The sequence below is a fragment of the Sturnira hondurensis genome, unplaced genomic scaffold (assembly GCF_014824575.4).
Source record: "Sturnira hondurensis isolate 20B ecotype Veracruz unplaced genomic scaffold, ASM1482457v3 Scaffold0019415, whole genome shotgun sequence".
NCBI classification, from domain to species: Eukaryota; Metazoa; Chordata; class Mammalia; order Chiroptera; family Phyllostomidae; genus Sturnira; species Sturnira hondurensis.
In genome coordinates, this window is record NW_028092046.1 from 1 (window position 1) to 14,413 (window position 14,413).

Genomic DNA, 14,413 nt, shown 5'->3' on the forward strand with positions numbered 1-14,413 from the left:
CCTCAGGAGGGAACGTGTCCCTCTTGTGCAGCTCACAGTCCACACTGGACACCTTCCACCTGCTGAAGGAGGGAGGGGCTGAGCCGCCCCAACACAGGAAACCGGAATGGAGATCCCATGAGAGGAGGAGGCACGCTGTGTTCCCTGTGGGCCCCGTGAGCTCGTCCCATGGGGGGACCTACAGATGCTATGGTTCCTCCAGCTCCAACCCCAATGTGTGGTCACAGCCCAGTGACCCTCTGCACCTCCAGGTCACAGGTGAGGTGGCCCACACTTGGCTTCAGTTCAGTCAGTGCTAGGCCCCAAATAACTGATATAAACCATATACTTTGAATGTAAAGCCCTGGGGGTTGTGGAGGTCACTGCCACGGGTATACAGGTGACAGAACCAAAGAGGAGACTTAGGGAGGGACATGTCAGAGCTCTCCCTGCAGCCCCAGTGGGTGGTGAGTGTGTGTCCCCTAGGTGACAATGACCTTCTCCCCAGGTGTGTACAGGGAGCCCTCCCTCTCAGCCCAGCCCAGCCCCCTACTGCTGCCTGGAGATGACCTGACCCTCCAGTGTCACTCAGAGACTGGCTTTGATAGATTCGCTCTGACCAAGGAGGAGGGGCCCACACCCCCCCAGGGTCTCCATGGGCAACACAGCTCCAGCTTCCCCCTGGGCCCTGTGAACCTCACCCACGGGGGCCGGTACAGGTGCTACAGTGGACACAACCTCTCCTATGTGTGGTCGGCCCCCAGTGCCCCCCTGGACATCCTGATTGCAGGTGAGGAACCCTGCCCTGCCCCCTGTCCTGAATGTCTGCTCAGGGCTCAGACTGGGATTACAGAGGTGGTGATGGGGTACAGGTCAGGGCCCTGGACCAGAGGCAAACAGGACAAATGTCTAGGGAAGGGAGTGAGAAAAGGGGAGTAGGTACATGGAAAAACAGATGCCCCATCAGAGGTACTGAGAGGAGCTGACGGGGGTCACAGCATCCCTGGGGAAGGACATGGTCCCTCAGCTCAGGGGCAAGAGCATGGGGGGAGGGGTGACCCTCTGCACATCACAGCCCTCCACTCCACAGGAAAGTACAGGAAACCCTCCCTCTCAGCCCAGCCAGGGCCCTCAGTGCCCTGGGGAGTGACCGTGACCCTGCAGTGTCGATCTGAGGTCAGGGCTGACACCTTCCACGTGCTCAGGGAGGGGTCCCTGGACCCTCCCCAGCAGCTTCATCTGCAGGACACAGCAGCCCCCTCTAGGGCCAACTTCACCATCAGCCCTGTGACCTCCGGCCACAAGGGGACCTACAGGTGCTACAGCTCACGCAGCTCCTCCCCCTCCCAGCTGTCACAGCCCAGTCACCCCCTGGAACTCCTGGTCCCAGGTGAGGAGCCCCAGCCTTTCCCTTGTGTCCTCCTGGTCAGGTCAGCACCCTGTCCCCCAAGTGAACTTTAGGCTGGATACAGAGTGAGGTGGTCTCCAACTGATGGTCAGCCTGAGGGACTCTCACCTCCCAGTGAGATTGAAACTCCAGAGTCACCCCACCCCTGCCTCAAATTCTTCCCCATCCCTGCAGCCCAGACAGGTTCCAGGGCCCAGGGAGGCTGGAGAGGCCTCAGGCTGAGCAAAAGGAGTAAATGCCAGGGGCACTCATCCCAATCCCCCTCCTTCTCCCAGAGACTAAGAGGCCGAGACAAGTGTGGTGGATAGCAGAGGCCTTGCTCCCAGAGAGAACATCACCCTCACAGGCACCCTTACCTCCCAGGGAGGCTGGGGGCCAGACAGCCTCTGGGGGGATCACAGGGACCCAAGGGCTGTGAGGCAATCAGCTGTTGGTTGGGGGTTCATGACCGAGAGAGATGCTGTGGTCCCCCCCAGGGGAGAAGCAGCCAAGCTGAGGTGGGTTGAGGACAGCCCCCACCACTGAACCCATCCTGAATTTATAGAAGGTTCCAAGGATGGAGAACCCCCCCAAGATTGACTGGCTCGAAGATAAATCAGTGAGGGTCTGTGTGGGGAGGTGGTGGGTGTTTCCATGGGGACAAGGACTGAGTACTGGGCAAGTTCAGGCGCCTCCTGAGGCTCTGACTTGGACATGCCCTTCCCCTCTCTCTGCCTCAGTGTCTCCAAGTGAAAAAGGAGAGAATCAAGGCCCATGGCCTTGGTTTCCTTTCAGTTCTGGCTCTGACCTCCTTCCCTCACAGGGAAGCCACTGAGGACATGATGATATGGAGAATGTCCCCACCGTAGCAGTGATGGTGACACTGTACAGGGAGGGGCAGGCAGGACAAGGTCTGGGACACAGAAGTCCTTTCCCTCAGCTCAGGTGCTGAGCTCAGAGGAGGGAACAAGGCCTGGTCCAGGTCCCGGCTCTGCTGCTCCTGGTGTGGGGCTGGGTGGTCCTTTCTTTTCTTTGAGTGTCCTTTATTTTTTCACCAAGAAAGATTGATAGAAAGAAGAAAGGAACTTGACAGGGAAATTATGTCCCTGAGTCAGAGACACAAGGAACTACCTGAGGGGGAGGAAAGAAAAGGTACATCCAGCCGTCACTCCTTCATGTTCTGACCTCCTGGACAAATTGAAGACCCCCGTGGGCGTCTTCGTTTTCCAAAGCACTGCACCCCAGGCCCAAGATGCTCACCTCAGGGAATGGAGTTGGGTACCATTAGTCTGAGAGACCCATTGAACGTTAGAAAAGAGACGACCTAAACCATTCTACTTCTCTTCTCTCATATCCTATTGGTTTTCTTTTCCTCTGGAGCAGATGATCCTCTGGGGTGATGGGAAACAACTCAGATTCCAGAGTAGAGAGGAGGGGAAATTCTCAATTATGGGGCTGTGCTCAGAGCATCAAACTGGTCCATGAGATGCAGGTGCCCTGGTGGACATGCAGGGGGACTGGGGCGATCTGAGTCTGTCCTGACTTCTGTGACCTCTTTACCCACAATTCCTACCTTGTCAACCCCAAGACTACACAGTGGGGAACCTCATCCGCTTGGGTGTGTCTGGCTTGGTCCTCCTGGTCCTCATGGTGCTGCTGTGTGAAGCTTGGCACAGTTGGAGAAGACCCCACGATGCAGCCAGGTGTTGAGTACAGGGGACAGCAAACCCACAGGTCAGCAAGGCAAAGCCTGGAGAGGAGGCTGATGATCTCAGGAAGCTCTGGAGGAAACTGCAGGTGACCCTGGGAAAGAGTCTGCTGAGAATGTGGAGGGTGTGGGCGTGGTTCCCGTGCAGGGAGGGGCGGGGCTGGGGCTGCAGGGGCTTTCCCACAGTCAGACTGTGGGCGTCTCCCCTCACTGCCCTGCTGACCTTCCCTGACTGGGCCTCTGTTCTCAAGCCCAAGACCTGGGGCTCCGCCCACATCACAGGTTCGGATCTACCCCTGGGCTCCCCTCCATCTCTGGTCCACTTTCCTGTAGGACATTTTCCTTTCTTTCATTGTGCACATTTGCTATTCTGTATGTCTCTGAGTCAGACAATAAATCTGTCTAAACAACTGGTTAAAGGAATAAGCATCAGGACTAGTTTGGACAGATGGACACAGACAACGCAGTGGTGGTCCCCAGGGGAAAGGGTCAGAGTGAAACAGAGAAGGGTGAAGAGAGTGAAATATATGATGAGGAGAGATTTGATTTCGGGAGAACGCAGCGCCATATACAGATGATGTATTGTAGAACTGTGTGCTTGAAACCTCTGTAATATTTTTAAGATTTCATTTATTATGTCTTAGAGAGGGGAAGGGGGAGAAACACAGATTTCTCTGTGCCAAAGAAACACAGATGTATTGCCTCCCACACACCATTAAGTGCCCTCAGTGGGGGACCCGGCTCCCACCCCAGCCTGTGCCCTCACCAAGAATGGAGCAGGGGACCCTTTGGTTCGCAGGTTAGTGCTCAACCCATGAGCCACACCAGTCAGGGCTTAACCAATACCACCACAATATATTCATTTTAAAAGACCAGTTTGCATCAAATAAATCCCAAACCATGCCTGGTCCCATCAAGGACTGCTCTGTGTACCAGGGAATGTACTCAGCGCTGGTTCCTCCAGAAATGCCCTGAGTCTGAAAGAGCAACTGCTGTCAGACATGATGCTCCGGTGGTATGTTTGTAAAGCACCTCCCACAGAACACCGTTTTTTGCCAAAGCCCTGATTTCTGGCAATTGCCTTATTCCTGGAAGTAGATGCTCCTTGGGGGTGGAGAGAGCCGCCCTCCTGTCTTGCCCCTGTGTCCCTGACTTCCTCCTTCCCCATCAGCCTCCCTGAGGCCCAACCTGCACCTTTTCAGGCCAGTCCACTGCTGTGACCTGCCTAGACCACTGCGCCCATAACATGCTCAGGGCCCTCTTAGCAGGCAGGCAAGGGTTTCCCTGCGGTTGGAAGGCCCACAGGAAGGGCCCTTCAAGGGCCTGAGGATGGACAGGGTGTCTCATGTGACCAAAGCCAAGGCCATGCCACCTCTGCTGGCCTCCAAGATCAGGGATCTCACCTGGGCCAACCTGTGTGAGGGGCAGCTGAGTCTCAGGGAGTGTTGTGCCACTTTCGCCATCCCTGTCCCCATGGTCCCTGTCCTCCTGCACCTGGTCCTGGTCCTAGGCCTGTGCCCCCACTGCCAGGAGCCACCACACTCCCTTCCCAGGCTGCACCAAACCTCCTTCAAGTCCTGGCCCCTCACAGCTCACAGCTGAGCACTCCCTGCCTCTGACACAAATCACTGTGACAACAAGCCAGCCCACTGCAATGCGGTGCTGGCCACCACGCTGTGAACAGCAGGTACGAGGCTTCCCCCGCCCTCTCTGCTCCAGGGGCTGCACCAGCAGGGACCCCCAGGTCCAAGCTTCTTGGCTGCCACCCGGGTTTCCGCCCTGATTACAAGCCTGGGACCGAGAGCACCTCTAATAGGGCAACAAACTCAAAAAACACAACAAGGACAAACAGAAGCCAATATTCTCATTGAATATATATGCAAAATTTCTCGATGAAAAAAAGAATTTCTCAGTGAACATTAGCATGACGAATTCAAGAGCACATTAATACTTTTCTACACCATGATCAAATGGGACTTCACACAGGGTCCTGATAATGGTCAAAAATACTTTAACATGTGAAAATCAATAAGCATTTTCACCACAACAATAAAGCAAAAGATATAAACATACGCTTGTTTAAACAGATACAGAAAGGACATTAGACACAGGACACCATTCATTCAAAACAAATGTTTCATAACAAACACTGTCAACACATTGGGGACGGAATGACCCCACCTCAGCACAATGAAGGTCACGTGTGGAAGCCCACAGTCAACATCAGACTCCACACTGAAAACCTGAGGGTTTCTCTTCTGAGATCAGCAACAGGACAGGGAAGCCCAGTCTCCCCACTCCTGTGCAGCTCACACTGACCGTCCTGGGCACAGTCGTCAGACAAGGACCAGAAACAAAGGATCCAAATGAGAAAGAAAGACATAAAACTGTGTGAGGGTGATACAATCTTCTATATAAAAACCCCTAAGCACTCCATGAAAAATAGTAAAAACTTCAAAACTAACTCAGTAAAGTGGCAGCATACAAAATGACTGTTCAGGAAGCAGAGGCATTTCTATATGCAAAATATAAAAGAAATAAGGAAACAAATAAAGATGTAATCTCATTTAAAATAGCAGCAAACACAACAGATAATGATCTAGGGAGTGAAAGGTCTGGACGTTGAAAACTCTAAGACTCTGGGAAAAGAAATTGAAAACACAGAAACAAATGGAAATACATCCTGCGTGTACAGTTAGGAAGAATTCACTAAAATGTGCCTACTGCCCAGTGTACAAATTCAGTGCAAGCCCTATCAAAATTTCAAATGCACTTTTCACAGAAATAGAAAAGACCATAATAAAATTCATACAAAACCACTCAAGACCGCCAATAGCCAAAGCAATCTTGAAAAAGAAAAACAGAGCTAAAGACATCACACTGCCTGACATCAAATTATGCTACAGAGTTGTAATAATTAAAACAGCATCGTAATTGGGGGGGGGACATACAGACCAAGAACAGAATCAAAACTCTAAAAACAAACCCATGATTTTGAGCCAACATGTAGGCACAGGTATAGACAATGTACCCTCTGACAAAACCAAAAGAAGTACAATAGAAATTTGAAAACAAAAAGCAACCAGAAATGACAGAAAAATCAAACTGTTGAAGTCCGACACTCAAGGAGTTAAACATTCACCCAGACCAGTAGGAGGGGAGGAGACAGGCAGCTGGGGGGGGAGAGGACTCACTGCAAGGCACCTGGACAACAGGGGTGGGCAAGGCAGCAGCTAGTGGACTGGGCAGTCCCACATTAGCATGCAGAGAAACTAGGAGAAAAAACTGGGGAACTAGATAGACCTTGCTACCCAAGGCTCGAGGACTGGGAAATTGAGCCTCAAAGCCTCTGACTGAAAACACCTGTGGGGATTGAGGCAGCAGCAGGAGAAACTCCCAGCCTCACAGGAGACTTCATTGGAGAGACCCACTGGGACCTCAGACATACCACAAACCCACTCACCCAAGAATCAGGAACATAAGGGCCCAATTTCATTGTGGGTAGTGTGGGAAGGGGCTGAAAACCAGCAGGGAGCAAGTGGCACTGTTCCCTCTCAGACCCCTCCCCCAATACCATGTCACAACACAGAGACATTGGTTGCCCCATCCTCGTGAACACCTAAGGCTCTGCCCCTTAGAACCTAACACGTGGGCCAAGACAAAAAATACGACCCAAATGAAAGAACAGATCAAGGCTCCAGAAGTAATACAACTGAGCAACAAAGAGAGAGCCAACCTATCACATGCACAGTTTGAACCTCTGCTCATCAGGATGCTCACAGAATTGGTTGAGTATGGTTGCAATTAAACGAAAAAGTGAATGCTATGAAAGGTGAAATACAGGAAAATATACAGGGAACCAAGAGTGATGGGAAGGAAACCAGGACACAAATCAATGGTTTGGAGCAGAAAGAAGAAGGAAATATTCAGCCAGAACAGAATGAAAGAACAAGAATTCTACAATGAGGAGAGGATGAGTAACTTCCAGGACTTCTTTAAACATCCTGACCTCTGGATCTAGGAGTGCCAGAAGGGGAAGTGGAAGAGCAAGAAATTGAAAATGTACTTGAACAAATAATGAAGGAGAACTTGCTCAATCTGCCAAAGGAAATAGACTTCCAGGAAGTCCAGGAAGCTCACAGCGTCCCAAAGAAATTGGAGCCAAGGATAACACACTAAGGCACATCCTAATGACCTTAGCCAAACTTAAAGATAAGAAAAGAATCTTAAAAGCAACAAGAGAAAAGCAGACAGTTACCTACAAAGAAGCCCCCATTAGACAATCTGCTGATTTCTCAACAGAAACCTTGCAGGCAAGAAGGGGCTGGAAAGAAGTATTCCAAGTCATGAAAGGCAAGGACCTACATCCAAGATTGCTCTATCCAGCAAATCACTCATTAGGAATAGAAGGGCAGATAGCCCTGGCTGGTGTAGCTTAGTGGATTGAGCACGGGCCTGCGAACCACATGATCATGGTTCGATTCCCAGTCAGGGCACATGCCTGGGCTGCAGGCCAGGTCCCAGCAGGGAACCACGAGAGGCAACCATACATTGATGTTTCTCTCCCTCTTTCCCTCCCATCCCCTCTAAAGATAAGTAAATAAAATCTTATTAAAAAAAAAGAAAAAAAGAATGGAAGGGCAGATAAAGTGCTTCCCAAATGAGGTCAAGTTAAAGGACTTCATCATTACCAAGCCCTTATTACATGAAATGTTAAAGGACCTTATCTAAGAAAAAGAAGATTAAAAACTATGAACCGTAACATGACAACAAATTCACAGCTATTAACAACTGAATCAAAAAAAAACCCTAAAGAACTAAGTAAACAGCTAGAACAGGAACAGAATCACAGAAAAGGAGATCATGTGGAGGGTTATAAGCAGGGGAGTGGGAGGGTGAAAGAGGGGGGGAAAGATACACAGAATAAGTAGCATAACTGGTAGGTAGAAAATACACAGGGGAAGGTTAAGAACAGCATAGGAAATGTGGAAGCCAAAGAACTTATATGTACAACCCATGGACATGAACTAAATGGGGGACTGTGGGTGGGGGGAGGTGTGCAGGGTGGAGGGGAATGAAGGGGGAAGATGGGGCAACTATAATAGCATAATCCATAAAATACACTTTGAAAGAGAAATAAACCCATGCATTAACTAATATATGCTAGAGTGAAGGAATCCAGTATTTTAACACACTCCTAAAATCTTCCATGTCCTTGTGCTTTCACCATTTACTTTTAATGGAATTATAAACACAGTTGTTTCAGGTTTCCCATTTTCTTGTGTGCGTCTGCAGGTCACATCTGCTCTTTGCTCTTCAGGTTTCCTTTCACTGCTCTCTGTGTTTTGGGATGGTTTTTTAGTATTCATTCCAACTTGTCCACTGGAATTCTAACTATAACTCAGCACGTTGTTTTTTTAGTGACAGTTGTATGTATTATAACATACACGCCTCATTTCACAGATTCTACACAGAAGAGGTAATATTTAACCTCTGCAAGGTCAATGCAGAAGCCTCACAACTGTGCAGGTCCCATTACACCCACTGCCTTGCGCTGCCATTGGAATCTGTGGTCCATCCACACTCATCACACACCCCACCAGCTGATGGGCCCATTTCTGCTTTCCACAGCCATGCCTGTTATTTTAAAGGTGACAGGAGAAAGTATGTGCTAAGTAAGGGCTATTACACTTACTTAGATATTTACTTACATATGACTGTTCTTCTTTAACTCTTGAATTTCCAAGTGTCCTTTTTGTATTATCTCCTCCCTGCCTGAAGTACTCGCCTGTTTTAAGCAATCAGATGCTCAGGTTTCCTTTATTTCACTTACATTCTGAAGAATATTTCCAGAAAAATTCCAGGTGAATTTTCCCCACCTCTCAGGACTTTAAACTCTCCTGAACATGATGGTTTCTGAGGGGAAATCTGCGTCAGTCCAACCATGGTTCCTCCCTGTGGGATGTGCCATTTCTGTCTGGGTGGATTCGATTTTCCTTGACTGGTTTGATGATGCTCGTGATGTGTGTGGGCTTGGTCTTCAAAGATTCATAGCTGAGCTCCCTGGGCAGGTAAATGGATGGCTTTCATGAAATTTATGACATAGCTCTCTATTTCTCCCAATATTGTGTTTCTTCTTTGATATCAATCTCATTTTCCTCCCACGTAAGGGATAGAATCTGCTTCACAGATCCCTGGGCCTCTCTCTTTTCTTTTACAAACCTGGCTGCCCTCCACCCAGGCTCTTACCCAGTGGTACAGAGGGAGTTCCCGGTGTGAGAGGAAGAGCTTTGGGCAGAGGAGGGGGGGTCCTGAGGAGGCAGAACTGACCCAGAGGCAGAAGGAGACAGTAAAGGAAAGGCTGGTGCTGACTGATACAAACAGGAAGTCAGGGAAGGGAAGTGTTTGGGGAAAGAAAATCCAGGGTCCCAGCAGGGCCATACTTCCTTCTGAGAAGCGCTGACCAGTCTCCACAGCACCTCCCCAGGCTGCCCTCTCCCCTGGGGCCGTCCTACTGGTGACAGCCCCCCTGACCCTCCATACACCTAGAAGAGGGTGGAACAGCCTTTCCTTCCCACTTTCCCACTCCCCTGACTGTCATCCACTCCACTCCATGAGGCCCCACTGAGCCCCTCTGAACCAGGTCCCAGACCCATCACAACTCTCAAGATGCCTGGTCCTCACATCACCCTCCTTCCTGCACCTCCAATGCAGGCTCCATGCCTTTCTCCAGTTCACTCTTCTCTCCACCTCCTGAGGACACTTCCTACCAGGGACCTGGTCTGAGTCTGCCTGCTCTGCCCCCTCCACCAGTTCCCACCCTCAGAACAGATTCCTGTTGCACCATCTGACATCCAAGGCTCTGAATGGTCAGAGTGGAGCTAAACCCACCAGCCCCAGCAAACACCACTCACCCTCCACAACCGAAACTACCAGTTACCCACACCGCCCTCCACCCCAACAACAGGCAGAAACTGAGCTATTTAAACATCCTGTGCTCTCCTCTGCTGCTCCCTCAGCCACTCTGAACCCAGCCACCTCCTTCCCAAGGTCTAGACAGGACGGGGAGTCACCCTGTCTCTAGCCAGTCAACTGTCAGTGCAGTTTGTTTTACAGCTTTGTGTAAATGCCCTAACACACAGATGGACACACCATCCATAGGCCAGGGGCAAGTTGGAGTTTTATTACTGATGGAGCTCATTACAGTAGTGCCTTCTGGCATGACGTTTTCATATATGTGTTGCCTGGTTAAAATAAATTTGTTTACACCCACTGTTGCTTAACATTTCCCCAACTGACTCCAAGATACAAATCAAACGATCAGGACTCTGCTCCAGATCCTGTGTGCCCAGGACGCGGCCTTCATGTGACTGTGGCCACTTCTGAGAACAGCCCAAGCCCTTTCTGGTCAAGGGCGTCTCCCACCCCAAACCACTGGACTGATCCCTGCTCATCCCTTCAGTCAGATCAACCCCAACAAGGACCCCTCACAGCCAGGACCCAGTTTGCACCATGTCCCCCTGGTATTGAACCCCACTGCCTTGTTCTTTCTCCCCACATGGACAGTCTCACCAGACTGTCACTGATCCGTCTGCCGTCCACATGTCTGCCTGTCTGTCCTCATTCCTCTGAGCCCTGTGAGTCCAAGGACAGAGTCCAGCAGCTTCAGCTGTGACTCTGCAGGGCCTGGCACCGTGACTGCCCAGGGTGACTGCTCAGTCCATGCTGCCTGGGGGCCTGGCCAATGGGAAAGAAGAAGGAAAAGGGGCATTTCCAGGGTCTCAGGGGAGGGAAGTGACTGACTCAAGGACACAGAGTTCAAGAAAAGGCAGAGTCAGAACTGGCACAGAAATTGGGCTGCTCCTGAGTCCTGCCTGGTGTCCTCTATTCCCATGTTCTGGGACAGGAGTCACCCTCTGGATTTGGGTGTCACACGAGGTGGGTAGAGAGCCTCTGGGGTCTGCTGAGGCTCAGATCTGAAATGGCCAGAGTTTGCTGTCTCCTCAGGCCCATCCTTCAGGGAGGGGCTACTTCTCTTCCTGCCAGACCACTGATGAGGAACCCATGACCTGTCACACAGAGCAGAGACTGTGGAACACCCCATTTGTTACTCTGAGTTGCAGTGAACTTACACATCGTCTGCACACTGGTGACCATGGCAGGAGGGACCATGATCCTGACCCGCACTGTCCTTCTCTGTCTCGGTGAGCTTCGAGGGAAAGAGGAGGGATGGGGTCCCATCATCTCTCAGGTCCTGGTTACAAGAGACCCAGGAATGAGAAGATTCCCTGGGGACAGAGCATCTGGGTGGACAAGAGGTGGCTTAGCCACACATCGGACTCCAGGACTCAGGGGCCAGACCAGGCCTGCAGCTTCCGTGTGTGGATTGAAGGATAATCTCACATGTGCTCTCTTCCAGGGCTGTGTCATGGCCTGTGGGAGGAGGTCCAGGCAGGTGAGTCCTCCCCCAGAGCTCCTGCTTCTGAACAATAATGCACCTAGGCAGCTGGGGGACACAGAGTGTGTTTGGGCTTATTGTGACCAGTATGAAAGCGGCCTTGGAGTGACAGCTGAAAAAACCGAGGGGACAAGGCCTCTTCTGACACTGCAGGTCTGATTCCTTTCCAGAACGTCCCCCCAAACCCTCCATCTGGGCTGACCCAGGCCCCATCGTCAGCAAGGGGAGCCCTGTGACCATCTGGTGTCAGGGGTCTCTGCAGGCAGATGGCTACATTCTGTATAAAGAAATGTGTTCTGAGCCCTTGGACGCATGGATCCCACAGGCCTCCAGCAACAAGACCGGGTTCCTCATTCAGTCCGTGAGCTCACAGCACACAGGGCTGTACCAGTGTGCATACAGCACTGGGGACAGGGTGTCTGAGAGGAGTGAGCCCCTGCTCCTGGTGCTGACAGGTAAGGGGGAACCCGGGTCTCCTCCCCACTGTGGGCTCCTCCTAGAGGATGAAGGGGACAGAGTGAGGTTTTACGGGGGGCCTCACCCCTCACAGCACACACCTGGGGAAGGTAGGGTGAAAGTCCCCTCTAACTCAGATCCTCCTTCTCCCTCAGGAGTGGACAGTGCACCCTCCCTCTCAGGCCAGCCAGGCCCCATGGTGGTGACCTCAGGAGGGAACGTGTCCCTCTTGTGCAGCTCACAGTCCACGTGGGGCCCTTTCCTCCTGCTGTAAGAGGGAGGGGCTTGGCCATCCAAATGCAGGAAGTCAGAATGGAGATTCTATCCTAGCAGGTGGCAGGCTGTCTTCCCCTTGGGCCCCGTGAGCTCCTCCCACGGGGAACCTACAGATGCTATGCTTCCTACAGCTCCAACCCCAATGTGTGGTCAAAGCCCAGTGACCCTCTGAACCTTGAGGTCACAGGTGAGGTGGCCCACACTTGGCTTGAATTCTGTCCTGAGCCCCAAATATGTGACCTAAACCTTCTACCTATTAATGCTCTAAGGGATGTGGGGGTCAGACCAACAGGGAAGAGATTTGGGGAGGGCCAAGTGAGAGTTCTGCCTGCAGCCTCAGTGAAAGGAGAGTGTGTGTGTCCCCTGGGTGACAATGACTTTCTCCCCAGGCATATACACGGAGCCCTCCCTCTCAGCCCAGCCAGGGTTCCTGCTGCTGCCTGGAGACAGCCTGACCCTCCAGTGTCACTCAGAGCCTGGCTTTGACAAATTCGCTCTGACCAAGGATGAGGGGACCACATCCCCCCAGGGTCTCCAGGGGCAGCACAGCCCCGACTTCCCCCTGGGCCCTGTGAACCTCACCCACGGGGGCCGGTACAGGTGTTACAGTGGACACAACCTCTCCTATGTGTGGTCGGCCCCCAGTGTCCCCCTGGACATCCTGATTGCAGGTGAGGAGCACAGCCCTGCCCCCTGTCCTGACTGTCTGCCAGGGCTCTGGCCTGAGGTCACTTTGGTGGTGATGGGGTCCAGGAGGGGGTTCAGGTCAGAGTCCCGAATGAGAGGCTGAAAGGGGCTGAGGTCGAAAGGATGAAGAGAGAGACAAAGGGCGTGAAGGGCATGAAGAACAATGATGCCCCCTCAGAGGGACTGAGAAGAGCTGAGAGGGGTCATACAGAGTGTCCCTGGGGAACAGGAAGGACATGGTCTTTCAGCTCAGGGTCAAAGGCATGGGGGAGGGATGACTCTCTGCTCATCACAGCCCTCCTCTCCCCAGGAAAGTACAGGAAACCCTCCCTCTCAGTCAAACACAAGCCCTCAGTGCCCTGGGGAGCAAACGTGACCCTGCAGTGTCAATCTGAGGTCAGGGCTGACACCTTCCACCTGCACAGGGAGGGGTCCCTGGACCCTCCCCAACAGCTTCTTCTGCAGGACACAGCGGCCCCCTCTCAGGCCAACTTCACCATCAGCCCTGTGACCTGGGGCCACCAAGGGACCTACAGGTGCTACAGCTCACTCAGCTCCTCCCCCTTCCAGCTGTCACAGCCCAGTGACCCCATGGAGCTCCTGGTATCAGGTGAGGGACCCCTACCCCATGTCCACTGAGGGAGCAGAATCTGTTCCAGGACAGCTCTGGGCTGGGACAGGAAGGAGGGCGAAACAGTGAGGTCAGCAATAGGGGGAATCCCACCCCATAAAGAGACGGAGAAGATGGGGAGTCCCACCCTCTCCATGCCTCACCCGACCTGAGGGTCCATCCAGGGCTGGTGTGCTTAGGGAAGACACTAAAGTGTGTGAAGGAACAGTTAGGAATATTTGTTAGACATGTACTGGACCATAGGAGACAGGAGGAGGCAGGACCACCCACAACCTCCCCTGTTCCTGTGTCCTGCAGCAGCTGGGGTCTGCAGACCCTCCTCCAAGCAGACAAACTTCATGTCTGCTGGGTAGCAGAGTCCTCATAGCCCAGAGGAGACACAGACTCCACCAGGCTTCTGCTATATCTCACTTTACATTTCAACACATCACTTGGGCCTCTTGTCTCAAGCAGCAGGGAGGTCACTGGGTCCCATGTGATCAGCAGGGAGGAAATACATGAAGGGCAAGATGCCCAGCTCAGAGGGGGAGAAAAGAGCAGGATCTGCTCCTGCCTCTGTCTGTGTTGCTGACTCAAGGCCCCTGAGCTGTTCTGGTCCCTGTGGAATAAATCCCACCTAGGAGATGGAGTCACGGAGGCCTCTCATTATCAGTCAGGGTGATGGGGATCCTCTGACAGTCTAAACCCAAATGGAGCTGGCTCAACTCCCTTCAACTGAACCCCAGTGACAACATCCTACCTGTATCTGGGACTCGCATCTCCCATCTATCAGAGCAGAATCCACTCCAGGTTTTGAAAAAGCTCAGTCAGTTTAGAACTGGGATGCCAGAG

At 52.1% G+C, this 14,413-nt stretch overlaps 1 pseudogene; it reads left to right on the forward strand.

The window, feature by feature from the left end:
• The first annotated feature begins 8 nt into the window (after positions 1 to 8).
• LOC118974371 (leukocyte immunoglobulin-like receptor subfamily A member 3) lies at positions 9 to 13,766 on the forward strand (annotated as a pseudogene).
• Positions 13,767 to 14,413: the final 647 nt, after the last annotated feature.